This window comes from Balaenoptera ricei, chromosome 13 (assembly GCF_028023285.1).
Source record: "Balaenoptera ricei isolate mBalRic1 chromosome 13, mBalRic1.hap2, whole genome shotgun sequence".
Taxonomy (NCBI): domain Eukaryota; kingdom Metazoa; phylum Chordata; class Mammalia; order Artiodactyla; family Balaenopteridae; genus Balaenoptera; species Balaenoptera ricei.
In genome coordinates, this window is record NC_082651.1 from 27,416,886 (window position 1) to 27,430,976 (window position 14,091).

Here is a 14,091-nt window from a genome sequence, read left to right on the forward strand (position 1 = left end):
CCTCAAGGTAAAGCCTCGAATAGCCTGCCGAAGCGGAAGCTTGGAGCAGAGTCCTTGAAGCATTAGCTTTAGGTCTGTTTTCTTTTAAGGTTAGTAAGCTTTCAAGACACCGAGGACCTCGCGTAGGCACCCTATTCCCTGCAAGAACACCTAGTACCGGCAGGCTGCACTAGGCTGCTAAGAAACATCCAGGCCCGGAAACCTTTCCCAGTCACTCTGTGTATGCTGAGTGTAGAGCAACACACTGCACTCTTCCTTGGGAGAGCTGGATTTCCTCTGCACTCCAACATCTCCAGGAAATCTGTTCTCTCCCGTCCTACATGTCATGCAAATCTGCCTCATAGCCCTAGGCTGAGCGGCACTGAGAAACCAAAACTGCTTTGCATTCCTCGTACAGAGTCATACCTTAAGACCCCATACTTACAGGAGAAAGTCGGCTTTCATTCCTGCCTTAACCACAGCACAGATGTTCCTCTTACACTGCAGGGTTTTAAAAGAAGCTAAGCCCCGATAAGGTACCTAGAGCGTTCCTTGGGAGAGGCAGTTGGCTACACGGAGAACTCCGTGCCAAGAAAACTTTATTCAGGGAAGGGACCAGTGTGTAGCTAGAGTGTATATTTACTTAGTAGAAATCACAAGGAGGTAGGCTGCGTGTTCGCTGCAAACGGGGACCTGATGGCACAGGCCTTGCCTTCCCATTTTGAATACTCAATTCATGCTGCCTTGAAACTACCTAAATAACAGTTTTAGGACTGGTCTTTGTCACTGTAGGCAGGGCTCTGGGAAGGGCACGAGTGTTCTCTACATCAACAGGGTGCTTTCATAGCCTGGGTGGGAGCTCCTCCTGAGACGCTCTAGAGCTAAAAGGAAACTTGACGTGAGTCCTTTCCTCAAGGTAAAGCCTCGAATAGCCTGCCGAATCGGAAGATTGGAGCAGAGTGCTTGAAGCATTAGCTTTAGGTCTGTTTTCTTTTAAGGTTAGTAAGGTTTCAAGACACCGAGGACCTCGCGTGGGCACCCAATTCCCTGCAAGAACACCTAGTAGCAGCAGGCTGCACTAGGCTGCTAAGAAATATCCAGGCCTGAAAACATTTCCCAGTCACTCTGTGTATGCTGAGTGTAGGGCAACACACTGCACTCTTCCTTGGGAGATCTAGGTGTCCTCAGCACTCCAACAGCTCCAGGAAATCTGTTCTCTCACGTCCTACATGTCATGCAAATCTGCCTCATAGCCTTAGGCTGAGCGGCACTAAGGAACGAAAATTGCTTCGCATTCCTTGTACAGAGTCATATCTTACGACCCCATACTTACAGGAGAAAGTCGGCTTGCGTTCTGTCCTTAACCACAGCACAGATGTTCCTCTTACACTGCAGGGTTTTAGAAGAAGCTAAGCCCCGATAGCGTACTTAGAGCGTTCCTTGGAAGAGGCAGTTGGCTACACGGAGAACTCCGTGTCAAGGTAACGTTATTCAGGGAAGGGACCAGTGTGTAGCTACAGTGTATATTTACTTGGAGAAATCACCAGGAGGTAGGCTGCGTGTTCGCTGGAAACGGGGACCTGATGGCACAGGCCTTGCTTTCCCATTTTGAAAGCTCCATTCATGCTGCCTTGAAACTACCTAAAAAACAGTTTTAGGACGGGTCTCTAGTCGCTGTAGGCAGGGCTCTGGGAAGGGAACAAGTGTTCTCTACATCAACAGGGTGCTTTCATAGCCTGGGTGGGAGCTCCTCCTGAGACGCTCTAGAGCTAAAAGGAAACTTGACGTGAGTCCTTTCCTCAAGGTAAAGCCTCGAATAGCCTGCCGAAGCGGAAGCTTGGAGCAGAGTCCTTGAAGCATTAGCTTTAGGTGTGTTTTCTTTTAAGGTTGGTAAGCTTTCAGGACACCGAGGACCTCGCGTAGGCACCCTATTCCCTGCAAGAACACCTAGTACCGGCAGGCTGCACTAGGCTGCTAAGAAACATCCAGGCCCGGAAACCTTTCCCAGTCACTCTGTGTATGCTGAATGTAGGGCAACACACTGCACTCTTCCTTGGGAGAGCTGGATTTCCTCTGCACTCCAACATCTCCAGGAAATCTGTTCTCTCCCGTCCTACATGTCATGCAAATCTGCCTCATAGCCCTAGGCTGAGCGGCACTGAGAAACCAAAACTGCTTTGCATTCCTCATACAGAGTCATACCTTAAGACCCCATACTTACAGGAGAAAGTCGGCTTTCATTCCTGCCTTAACCACAGCACAGTTGTTCCTCTTACACTGCAGGGTTTTAAAAGAAGCTAAGCCCCGATAAGGTACCTAGAGCGTTCCTTGGGAGAGGCAGTTGGCTACACGGAGAACTCCGTGCCAAGGTAACGTTATTCATGTAAGGGACCAGTGTGTAGCTAGAGTGTATATTTACTTAGTAGAAATCACAAGGAGGTAGGCTGCGTGTTCGCTGCAAACGGGGACCTGATGGCACAGGCCTTGCCTTCCCATTTTGAATACTCAATTCATGCTGCCTTGAAACTACCTAAATAACAGTTTTAGGACTGGTCTTTGTCACTGTAGGCAGGGCTCTGGGAAGGGAACGAGTGTTCTCTACATCAACAGGGTGCTTTCATAGCCTGGGAAGGAGCTCCTCCTGAGACGCTCTAGAGCTAAAAGGAAACTTGACGTGAGTCCTTTCCTCAAGGTAAAGCCTCGAATAGCCTGCCGAAGCGGAAGCTTGGAGCAGAGTCCTTGAAGCATTAGCTTTAGGTCTGTTTTCTTTTAAGGTTGGTAAGCTTTCAGGACACCGAGGACCTCGCGTAGGCACCCTATTCCCTGCAAGAACACCTAGTACCGGCAGGCTGCACTAGGCTGCTAAGAAACATCCAGGCCCGGAAACCTTTCCCAGTCACTCTGTGTATGCTGAGTGTAGGGCAACACACTGCACTCTTCCTTGGGAGAGCTGGATTTCCTCTGCACTCCAACATCTCCAGGAAATCTGTTCTCTCACGTCCTACATGTCATGCAAATCTGCCTCATAGCCCTAGGCTGAGCGGCACTGAGAAACCAAAACTGCTTTGCATTCCTCGTACAGAGTCATACCTTAAGACCCCATACTTACAGGAGAAAGTCGGCTTTCGTTCCTGCCTTAACCACAGCACAGTTGTTCCTCTTACACTGCAGGGTTTTAAAAGAAGCTAAGCCCCGATAAGGTACCTAGAGCGTTCCTTGGGAGAGGCAGTTGGCTACACGGAGAACTCCGTGCCAAGGTAACGTTATTCATGTAAGGGACCAGTGTGTAGCTAGAGTGTATATTTACTTAGTAGAAATCACAAGGAGGTAGGCTGCGTGTTCGCTGCAAACGGGGACCTGATGGCACAGGCCTTGCCTTCCCATTTTGAATACTCAATTCATGCTGCCTTGAAACTACCTAAATAACAGTTTTAGGACTGGTCTTTGTCACTGTAGGCAGGGCTCTGGGAAGGGAACGAGTGTTCTCTACATCAACAGGGTGCTTCCATAGCCTGGGAGGGAGCTCCTCCTGAGACGCTCTAGAGTTAAAAGGAAACTTGACGTGAGTCCTTTCCTCAAGGTAAAGCCTCGAATAGCCTGCCGAAGCGGAAGCTTGGAGCAGAGTCCTTGAAGCATTAGCTTTAGGTCTGTTTTCTTTTAAGGTTAGTAAGCTTTCAAGACACCGAGGACCTCGCGTAGGCACCCTATTCCCTGCAAGAACACCTAGTACCGGCAGGCTGCACTAGGCTGCTAAGAAACATCCAGGCCCGGAAACCTTTCCCAGTCACTCTGTGTATGCTGAGTGTAGAGCAACACACTGCACTCTTCCTTGGGAGAGCTGGATTTCCTCTGCACTCCAACATCTCCAGGAAATCTGTTCTCTCCCGTCCTACATGTCATGCAAATCTGCCTCATAGCCCTAGGCTGAGCGGCACTGAGAAACCAAAACTGCTTTGCATTCCTCATACAGAGTCATACCTTAAGACCCCATACTTACAGGAGAAAGTCGGCTTTCATTCCTGCCTTAACCACAGCACAGTTGTTCCTCTTACACTGCAGGGTTTTAAAAGAAGCTAAGCCCCGATAAGGTACCTAGAGCGTTCCTTGGGAGAGGCAGTTGGCTACACGGAGAACTCCGTGCCAAGGTAACGTTATTCATGTAAGGGACCAGTGTGTAGCTAGAGTGTATATTTACTTAGTAGAAATCACAAGGAGGTAGGCTGCGTGTTCGCTGCAAACGGGGACCTGATGGCACAGGCCTTGCCTTCCCATTTTGAATACTCAATTCATGCTGCCTTGAAACTACCTAAATAACAGTTTTAGGACTGGTCTTTGTCACTGTAGGCAGGGCTCTGGGAAGGGCACGAGTGTTCTCTACATCAACAGGGTGCTTTCATAGCCTGGGTGGGAGCTCCTCCTGAGACGCTCTAGAGCTAAAAGGAAACTTGACGTGAGTCCTTTCCTCAAGGTAAAGCCTCGAATAGCCTGCCGAAGCGGAAGATTGGAGCAGAGTGCTTGAAGCATTAGCTTTAGGTCTGTTTTCTTTTAAGGTTAGTAAGGTTTCAAGACACCGAGGACCTCGCGTGGGCACCCAATTCCCTGCAAGAACACCTAGTAGCAGCAGGCTGCACTAGGCTGCTAAGAAATATCCAGGCCTGAAAACATTTCCCAGTCACTCTGTGTATGCTGAGTGTAGGGCAACACACTGCACTCTTCCTTGGGAGATCTAGGTGTCCTCAGCACTCCAACAGCTCCAGGAAATCTGTTCTCTCACGTCCTACATGTCATGCAAATCTGCCTCATAGCCTTAGGCTGAGCGGCACTAAGGAACGAAAATTGCTTCGCATTCCTTGTACAGAGTCATATCTTACGACCCCATACTTACAGGAGAAAGTCGGCTTGCGTTCTGTCCTTAACCACAGCACAGATGTTCCTCTTACACTGCAGGGTTTTAGAAGAAGCTAAGCCCCGATAGCGTACTTAGAGCGTTCCTTGGAAGAGGCAGTTGGCTACACGGAGAACTCCGTGTCAAGGTAACGTTATTCAGGGAAGGGACCAGTGTGTAGCTACAGTGTATATTTACTTGGAGAAATCACCAGGAGGTAGGCTGCGTGTTCGCTGGAAACGGGGACCTGATGGCACAGGCCTTGCTTTCCCATTTTGAAAGCTCCATTCATGCTGCCTTGAAACTACCTAAAAAACAGTTTTAGGACGGGTCTCTAGTCGCTGTAGGCAGGGCTCTGGGAAGGGAACAAGTGTTCTCTACATCAACAGGGTGCTTTCATAGCCTGGGTGGGAGCTCCTCCTGAGACGCTCTAGAGCTAAAAGGAAACTTGACGTGAGTCCTTTCCTCAAGGTAAAGCCTCGAATAGCCTGCCGAAGCGGAAGCTTGGAGCAGAGTCCTTGAAGCATTAGCTTTAGGTGTGTTTTCTTTTAAGGTTGGTAAGCTTTCAGGACACCGAGGACCTCGCGTAGGCACCCTATTCCCTGCAAGAACACCTAGTACCGGCAGGCTGCACTAGGCTGCTAAGAAACATCCAGGCCCGGAAACCTTTCCCAGTCACTCTGTGTATGCTGAATGTAGGGCAACACACTGCACTCTTCCTTGGGAGAGCTGGATTTCCTCTGCACTCCAACATCTCCAGGAAATCTGTTCTCTCCCGTCCTACATGTCATGCAAATCTGCCTCATAGCCCTAGGCTGAGCGGCACTGAGAAACCAAAACTGCTTTGCATTCCTCATACAGAGTCATACCTTAAGACCCCATACTTACAGGAGAAAGTCGGCTTTCATTCCTGCCTTAACCACAGCACAGTTGTTCCTCTTACACTGCAGGGTTTTAAAAGAAGCTAAGCCCCGATAAGGTACCTAGAGCGTTCCTTGGGAGAGGCAGTTGGCTACACGGAGAACTCCGTGCCAAGGTAACGTTATTCATGTAAGGGACCAGTGTGTAGCTAGAGTGTATATTTACTTAGTAGAAATCACAAGGAGGTAGGCTGCGTGTTCGCTGCAAACGGGGACCTGATGGCACAGGCCTTGCCTTCCCATTTTGAATACTCAATTCATGCTGCCTTGAAACTACCTAAATAACAGTTTTAGGACTGGTCTTTGTCACTGTAGGCAGGGCTCTGGGAAGGGAACGAGTGTTCTCTACATCAACAGGGTGCTTTCATAGCCTGGGAAGGAGCTCCTCCTGAGACGCTCTAGAGCTAAAAGGAAACTTGACGTGAGTCCTTTCCTCAAGGTAAAGCCTCGAATAGCCTGCCGAAGCGGAAGCTTGGAGCAGAGTCCTTGAAGCATTAGCTTTAGGTCTGTTTTCTTTTAAGGTTGGTAAGCTTTCAGGACACCGAGGACCTCGCGTAGGCACCCTATTCCCTGCAAGAACACCTAGTACCGGCAGGCTGCACTAGGCTGCTAAGAAACATCCAGGCCCGGAAACCTTTCCCAGTCACTCTGTGTATGCTGAGTGTAGGGCAACACACTGCACTCTTCCTTGGGAGAGCTGGATTTCCTCTGCACTCCAACATCTCCAGGAAATCTGTTCTCTCACGTCCTACATGTCATGCAAATCTGCCTCATAGCCCTAGGCTGAGCGGCACTGAGAAACCAAAACTGCTTTGCATTCCTCGTACAGAGTCATACCTTAAGACCCCATACTTACAGGAGAAAGTCGGCTTTCGTTCCTGCCTTAACCACAGCACAGTTGTTCCTCTTACACTGCAGGGTTTTAAAAGAAGCTAAGCCCCGATAAGGTACCTAGAGCGTTCCTTGGGAGAGGCAGTTGGCTACACGGAGAACTCCGTGCCAAGGTAACGTTATTCATGTAAGGGACCAGTGTGTAGCTAGAGTGTATATTTACTTAGTAGAAATCACAAGGAGGTAGGCTGCGTGTTCGCTGCAAACGGGGACCTGATGGCACAGGCCTTGCCTTCCCATTTTGAATACTCAATTCATGCTGCCTTGAAACTACCTAAATAACAGTTTTAGGACTGGTCTTTGTCACTGTAGGCAGGGCTCTGGGAAGGGCACGAGTGTTCTCTACATCAACAGGGTGCTTTCATAGCCTGGGTGGGAGCTCCTCCTGAGACGCTCTAGAGCTAAAAGGAAACTTGACGTGAGTCCTTTCCTCAAGGTAAAGCCTCGAATAGCCTGCCGAAGCGGAAGATTGGAGCAGAGTGCTTGAAGCATTAGCTTTAGGTCTGTTTTCTTTTAAGGTTAGTAAGGTTTCAAGACACCGAGGACCTCGCGTGGGCACCCAATTCCCTGCAAGAACACCTAGTAGCAGCAGGCTGCACTAGGCTGCTAAGAAATATCCAGGCCTGAAAACATTTCCCAGTCACTCTGTGTATGCTGAGTGTAGGGCAACACACTGCACTCTTCCTTGGGAGATCTAGGTGTCCTCAGCACTCCAACAGCTCCAGGAAATCTGTTCTCTCACGTCCTACATGTCATGCAAATCTGCCTCATAGCCTTAGGCTGAGCGGCACTAAGGAACGAAAATTGCTTCGCATTCCTTGTACAGAGTCATATCTTACGACCCCATACTTACAGGAGAAAGTCGGCTTGCGTTCTGTCCTTAACCACAGCACAGATGTTCCTCTTACACTGCAGGGTTTTAGAAGAAGCTAAGCCCCGATAGCGTACTTAGAGCGTTCCTTGGAAGAGGCAGTTGGCTACACGGAGAACTCCGTGTCAAGGTAACGTTATTCAGGGAAGGGACCAGTGTGTAGCTACAGTGTATATTTACTTGGAGAAATCACCAGGAGGTAGGCTGCGTGTTCGCTGGAAACGGGGACCTGATGGCACAGGCCTTGCTTTCCCATTTTGAAAGCTCCATTCATGCTGCCTTGAAACTACCTAAAAAACAGTTTTAGGACGGGTCTCTAGTCGCTGTAGGCAGGGCTCTGGGAAGGGAACAAGTGTTCTCTACATCAACAGGGTGCTTTCATAGCCTGGGTGGGAGCTCCTCCTGAGACGCTCTAGAGCTAAAAGGAAACTTGACGTGAGTCCTTTCCTCAAGGTAAAGCCTCGAATAGCCTGCCGAAGCGGAAGCTTGGAGCAGAGTCCTTGAAGCATTAGCTTTAGGTGTGTTTTCTTTTAAGGTTGGTAAGCTTTCAGGACACCGAGGACCTCGCGTAGGCACCCTATTCCCTGCAAGAACACCTAGTACCGGCAGGCTGCACTAGGCTGCTAAGAAACATCCAGGCCCGGAAACCTTTCCCAGTCACTCTGTGTATGCTGAATGTAGGGCAACACACTGCACTCTTCCTTGGGAGAGCTGGATTTCCTCTGCACTCCAACATCTCCAGGAAATCTGTTCTCTCCCGTCCTACATGTCATGCAAATCTGCCTCATAGCCCTAGGCTGAGCGGCACTGAGAAACCAAAACTGCTTTGCATTCCTCATACAGAGTCATACCTTAAGACCCCATACTTACAGGAGAAAGTCGGCTTTCATTCCTGCCTTAACCACAGCACAGTTGTTCCTCTTACACTGCAGGGTTTTAAAAGAAGCTAAGCCCCGATAAGGTACCTAGAGCGTTCCTTGGGAGAGGCAGTTGGCTACACGGAGAACTCCGTGCCAAGGTAACGTTATTCATGTAAGGGACCAGTGTGTAGCTAGAGTGTATATTTACTTAGTAGAAATCACAAGGAGGTAGGCTGCGTGTTCGCTGCAAACGGGGACCTGATGGCACAGGCCTTGCCTTCCCATTTTGAATACTCAATTCATGCTGCCTTGAAACTACCTAAATAACAGTTTTAGGACTGGTCTTTGTCACTGTAGGCAGGGCTCTGGGAAGGGAACGAGTGTTCTCTACATCAACAGGGTGCTTTCATAGCCTGGGAAGGAGCTCCTCCTGAGACGCTCTAGAGCTAAAAGGAAACTTGACGTGAGTCCTTTCCTCAAGGTAAAGCCTCGAATAGCCTGCCGAAGCGGAAGCTTGGAGCAGAGTCCTTGAAGCATTAGCTTTAGGTCTGTTTTCTTTTAAGGTTGGTAAGCTTTCAGGACACCGAGGACCTCGCGTAGGCACCCTATTCCCTGCAAGAACACCTAGTACCGGCAGGCTGCACTAGGCTGCTAAGAAACATCCAGGCCCGGAAACCTTTCCCAGTCACTCTGTGTATGCTGAGTGTAGGGCAACACACTGCACTCTTCCTTGGGAGAGCTGGATTTCCTCTGCACTCCAACATCTCCAGGAAATCTGTTCTCTCACGTCCTACATGTCATGCAAATCTGCCTCATAGCCCTAGGCTGAGCGGCACTGAGAAACCAAAACTGCTTTGCATTCCTCGTACAGAGTCATACCTTAAGACCCCATACTTACAGGAGAAAGTCGGCTTTCGTTCCTGCCTTAACCACAGCACAGTTGTTCCTCTTACACTGCAGGGTTTTAAAAGAAGCTAAGCCCCGATAAGGTACCTAGAGCGTTCCTTGGGAGAGGCAGTTGGCTACACGGAGAACTCCGTGCCAAGGTAACGTTATTCATGTAAGGGACCAGTGTGTAGCTAGAGTGTATATTTACTTAGTAGAAATCACAAGGAGGTAGGCTGCGTGTTCGCTGCAAACGGGGACCTGATGGCACAGGCCTTGCCTTCCCATTTTGAATACTCAATTCATGCTGCCTTGAAACTACCTAAATAACAGTTTTAGGACTGGTCTTTGTCACTGTAGGCAGGGCTCTGGGAAGGGAACGAGTGTTCTCTACATCAACAGGGTGCTTCCATAGCCTGGGAGGGAGCTCCTCCTGAGACGCTCTAGAGTTAAAAGGAAACTTGACGTGAGTCCTTTCCTCAAGGTAAAGCCTCGAATAGCCTGCCGAAGCGGAAGCTTGGAGCAGAGTCCTTGAAGCATTAGCTTTAGGTCTGTTTTCTTTTAAGGTTAGTAAGCTTTCAAGACACCGAGGACCTCGCGTAGGCACCCTATTCCCTGCAAGAACACCTAGTACCGGCAGGCTGCACTAGGCTGCTAAGAAACATCCAGGCCCGGAAACCTTTCCCAGTCACTCTGTGTATGCTGAGTGTAGAGCAACACACTGCACTCTTCCTTGGGAGAGCTGGATTTCCTCTGCACTCCAACATCTCCAGGAAATCTGTTCTCTCCCGTCCTACATGTCATGCAAATCTGCCTCATAGCCCTAGGCTGAGCGGCACTGAGAAACCAAAACTGCTTTGCATTCCTCATACAGAGTCATACCTTAAGACCCCATACTTACAGGAGAAAGTCGGCTTTCATTCCTGCCTTAACCACAGCACAGTTGTTCCTCTTACACTGCAGGGTTTTAAAAGAAGCTAAGCCCCGATAAGGTACCTAGAGCGTTCCTTGGGAGAGGCAGTTGGCTACACGGAGAACTCCGTGCCAAGGTAACGTTATTCATGTAAGGGACCAGTGTGTAGCTAGAGTGTATATTTACTTAGTAGAAATCACAAGGAGGTAGGCTGCGTGTTCGCTGCAAACGGGGACCTGATGGCACAGGCCTTGCCTTCCCATTTTGAATACTCAATTCATGCTGCCTTGAAACTACCTAAATAACAGTTTTAGGACTGGTCTTTGTCACTGTAGGCAGGGCTCTGGGAAGGGCACGAGTGTTCTCTACATCAACAGGGTGCTTTCATAGCCTGGGTGGGAGCTCCTCCTGAGACGCTCTAGAGCTAAAAGGAAACTTGACGTGAGTCCTTTCCTCAAGGTAAAGCCTCGAATAGCCTGCCGAAGCGGAAGATTGGAGCAGAGTGCTTGAAGCATTAGCTTTAGGTCTGTTTTCTTTTAAGGTTAGTAAGGTTTCAAGACACCGAGGACCTCGCGTGGGCACCCAATTCCCTGCAAGAACACCTAGTAGCAGCAGGCTGCACTAGGCTGCTAAGAAATATCCAGGCCTGAAAACATTTCCCAGTCACTCTGTGTATGCTGAGTGTAGGGCAACACACTGCACTCTTCCTTGGGAGATCTAGGTGTCCTCAGCACTCCAACAGCTCCAGGAAATCTGTTCTCTCACGTCCTACATGTCATGCAAATCTGCCTCATAGCCTTAGGCTGAGCGGCACTAAGGAACGAAAATTGCTTCGCATTCCTTGTACAGAGTCATATCTTACGACCCCATACTTACAGGAGAAAGTCGGCTTGCGTTCTGTCCTTAACCACAGCACAGATGTTCCTCTTACACTGCAGGGTTTTAGAAGAAGCTAAGCCCCGATAGCGTACTTAGAGCGTTCCTTGGAAGAGGCAGTTGGCTACACGGAGAACTCCGTGTCAAGGTAACGTTATTCAGGGAAGGGACCAGTGTGTAGCTACAGTGTATATTTACTTGGAGAAATCACCAGGAGGTAGGCTGCGTGTTCGCTGGAAACGGGGACCTGATGGCACAGGCCTTGCTTTCCCATTTTGAAAGCTCCATTCATGCTGCCTTGAAACTACCTAAAAAACAGTTTTAGGACGGGTCTCTAGTCGCTGTAGGCAGGGCTCTGGGAAGGGAACAAGTGTTCTCTACATCAACAGGGTGCTTTCATAGCCTGGGTGGGAGCTCCTCCTGAGACGCTCTAGAGCTAAAAGGAAACTTGACGTGAGTCCTTTCCTCAAGGTAAAGCCTCGAATAGCCTGCCGAAGCGGAAGCTTGGAGCAGAGTCCTTGAAGCATTAGCTTTAGGTGTGTTTTCTTTTAAGGTTGGTAAGCTTTCAGGACACCGAGGACCTCGCGTAGGCACCCTATTCCCTGCAAGAACACCTAGTACCGGCAGGCTGCACTAGGCTGCTAAGAAACATCCAGGCCCGGAAACCTTTCCCAGTCACTCTGTGTATGCTGAATGTAGGGCAACACACTGCACTCTTCCTTGGGAGAGCTGGATTTCCTCTGCACTCCAACATCTCCAGGAAATCTGTTCTCTCCCGTCCTACATGTCATGCAAATCTGCCTCATAGCCCTAGGCTGAGCGGCACTGAGAAACCAAAACTGCTTTGCATTCCTCATACAGAGTCATACCTTAAGACCCCATACTTACAGGAGAAAGTCGGCTTTCATTCCTGCCTTAACCACAGCACAGTTGTTCCTCTTACACTGCAGGGTTTTAAAAGAAGCTAAGCCCCGATAAGGTACCTAGAGCGTTCCTTGGGAGAGGCAGTTGGCTACACGGAGAACTCCGTGCCAAGGTAACGTTATTCATGTAAGGGACCAGTGTGTAGCTAGAGTGTATATTTACTTAGTAGAAATCACAAGGAGGTAGGCTGCGTGTTCGCTGCAAACGGGGACCTGATGGCACAGGCCTTGCCTTCCCATTTTGAATACTCAATTCATGCTGCCTTGAAACTACCTAAATAACAGTTTTAGGACTGGTCTTTGTCACTGTAGGCAGGGCTCTGGGAAGGGAACGAGTGTTCTCTACATCAACAGGGTGCTTTCATAGCCTGGGAAGGAGCTCCTCCTGAGACGCTCTAGAGCTAAAAGGAAACTTGACGTGAGTCCTTTCCTCAAGGTAAAGCCTCGAATAGCCTGCCGAAGCGGAAGCTTGGAGCAGAGTCCTTGAAGCATTAGCTTTAGGTCTGTTTTCTTTTAAGGTTGGTAAGCTTTCAGGACACCGAGGACCTCGCGTAGGCACCCTATTCCCTGCAAGAACACCTAGTACCGGCAGGCTGCACTAGGCTGCTAAGAAACATCCAGGCCCGGAAACCTTTCCCAGTCACTCTGTGTATGCTGAGTGTAGGGCAACACACTGCACTCTTCCTTGGGAGAGCTGGATTTCCTCTGCACTCCAACATCTCCAGGAAATCTGTTCTCTCACGTCCTACATGTCATGCAAATCTGCCTCATAGCCCTAGGCTGAGCGGCACTGAGAAACCAAAACTGCTTTGCATTCCTCGTACAGAGTCATACCTTAAGACCCCATACTTACAGGAGAAAGTCGGCTTTCGTTCCTGCCTTAACCACAGCACAGTTGTTCCTCTTACACTGCAGGGTTTTAAAAGAAGCTAAGCCCCGATAAGGTACCTAGAGCGTTCCTTGGGAGAGGCAGTTGGCTACACGGAGAACTCCGTGCCAAGGTAACGTTATTCATGTAAGGGACCAGTGTGTAGCTAGAGTGTATATTTACTTAGTAGAAATCACAAGGAGGTAGGCTGCGTGTTCGCTGCAAACGGGGACCTGATGGCACAGGCCTTGCCTTCCCATTTTGAATACTCAATTCATGCTGCCTTGAAACTACCTAAATAACAGTTTTAGGACTGGTCTTTGTCACTGTAGGCAGGGCTCTGGGAAGGGAACGAGTGTTCTCTACATCAACAGGGTGCTTCCATAGTCTGGGAGGGAGCTCCTCCTGAGACGCTCTAGAGTTAAAAGGAAACTTGACGTGAGTCCTTTCCTCAAGGTAAAGCCTCGAATAGCCTGCCGAAGCGGAAGCTTGGAGCAGAGTCCTTGAAGCATTAGCTTTAGGTCTGTTTTCTTTTAAGGTTAGTAAGCTTTCAAGACACCGAGGACCTCGCGTAGGCACCCTATTCCCTGCAAGAACACCTAGTACCGGCAGGCTGCACTAGGCTGCTAAGAAACATCCAGGCCCGGAAACCTTTCCCAGTCACTCTGTGTATGCTGAGTGTAGAGCAACACACTGCACTCTTCCTTGGGAGAGCTGGATTTCCTCTGCACTCCAACATCTCCAGGAAATCTGTTCTCTCCCGTCCTACATGTCATGCAAATCTGCCTCATAGCCCTAGGCTGAGCGGCACTGAGAAACCAAAACTGCTTTGCATTCCTCATACAGAGTCATACCTTAAGACCCCATACTTACAGGAGAAAGTCGGCTTTCATTCCTGCCTTAACCACAGCACAGTTGTTCCTCTTACACTGCAGGGTTTTAAAAGAAGCTAAGCCCCGATAAGGTACCTAGAGCGTTCCTTGGGAGAGGCAGTTGGCTACACGGAGAACTCCGTGCCAAGGTAACGTTATTCATGTAAGGGACCAGTGTGTAGCTAGAGTGTATATTTACTTAGTAGAAATCACAAGGAGGTAGGCTGCGTGTTCGCTGCAAACGGGGACCTGATGGCACAGGCCTTGCCTTCCCATTTTGAATACTCAATTCATGCTGCCTTGAAACTACCTAAATAACAGTTTTAGGACTGGTCTTTGTCACTGTAG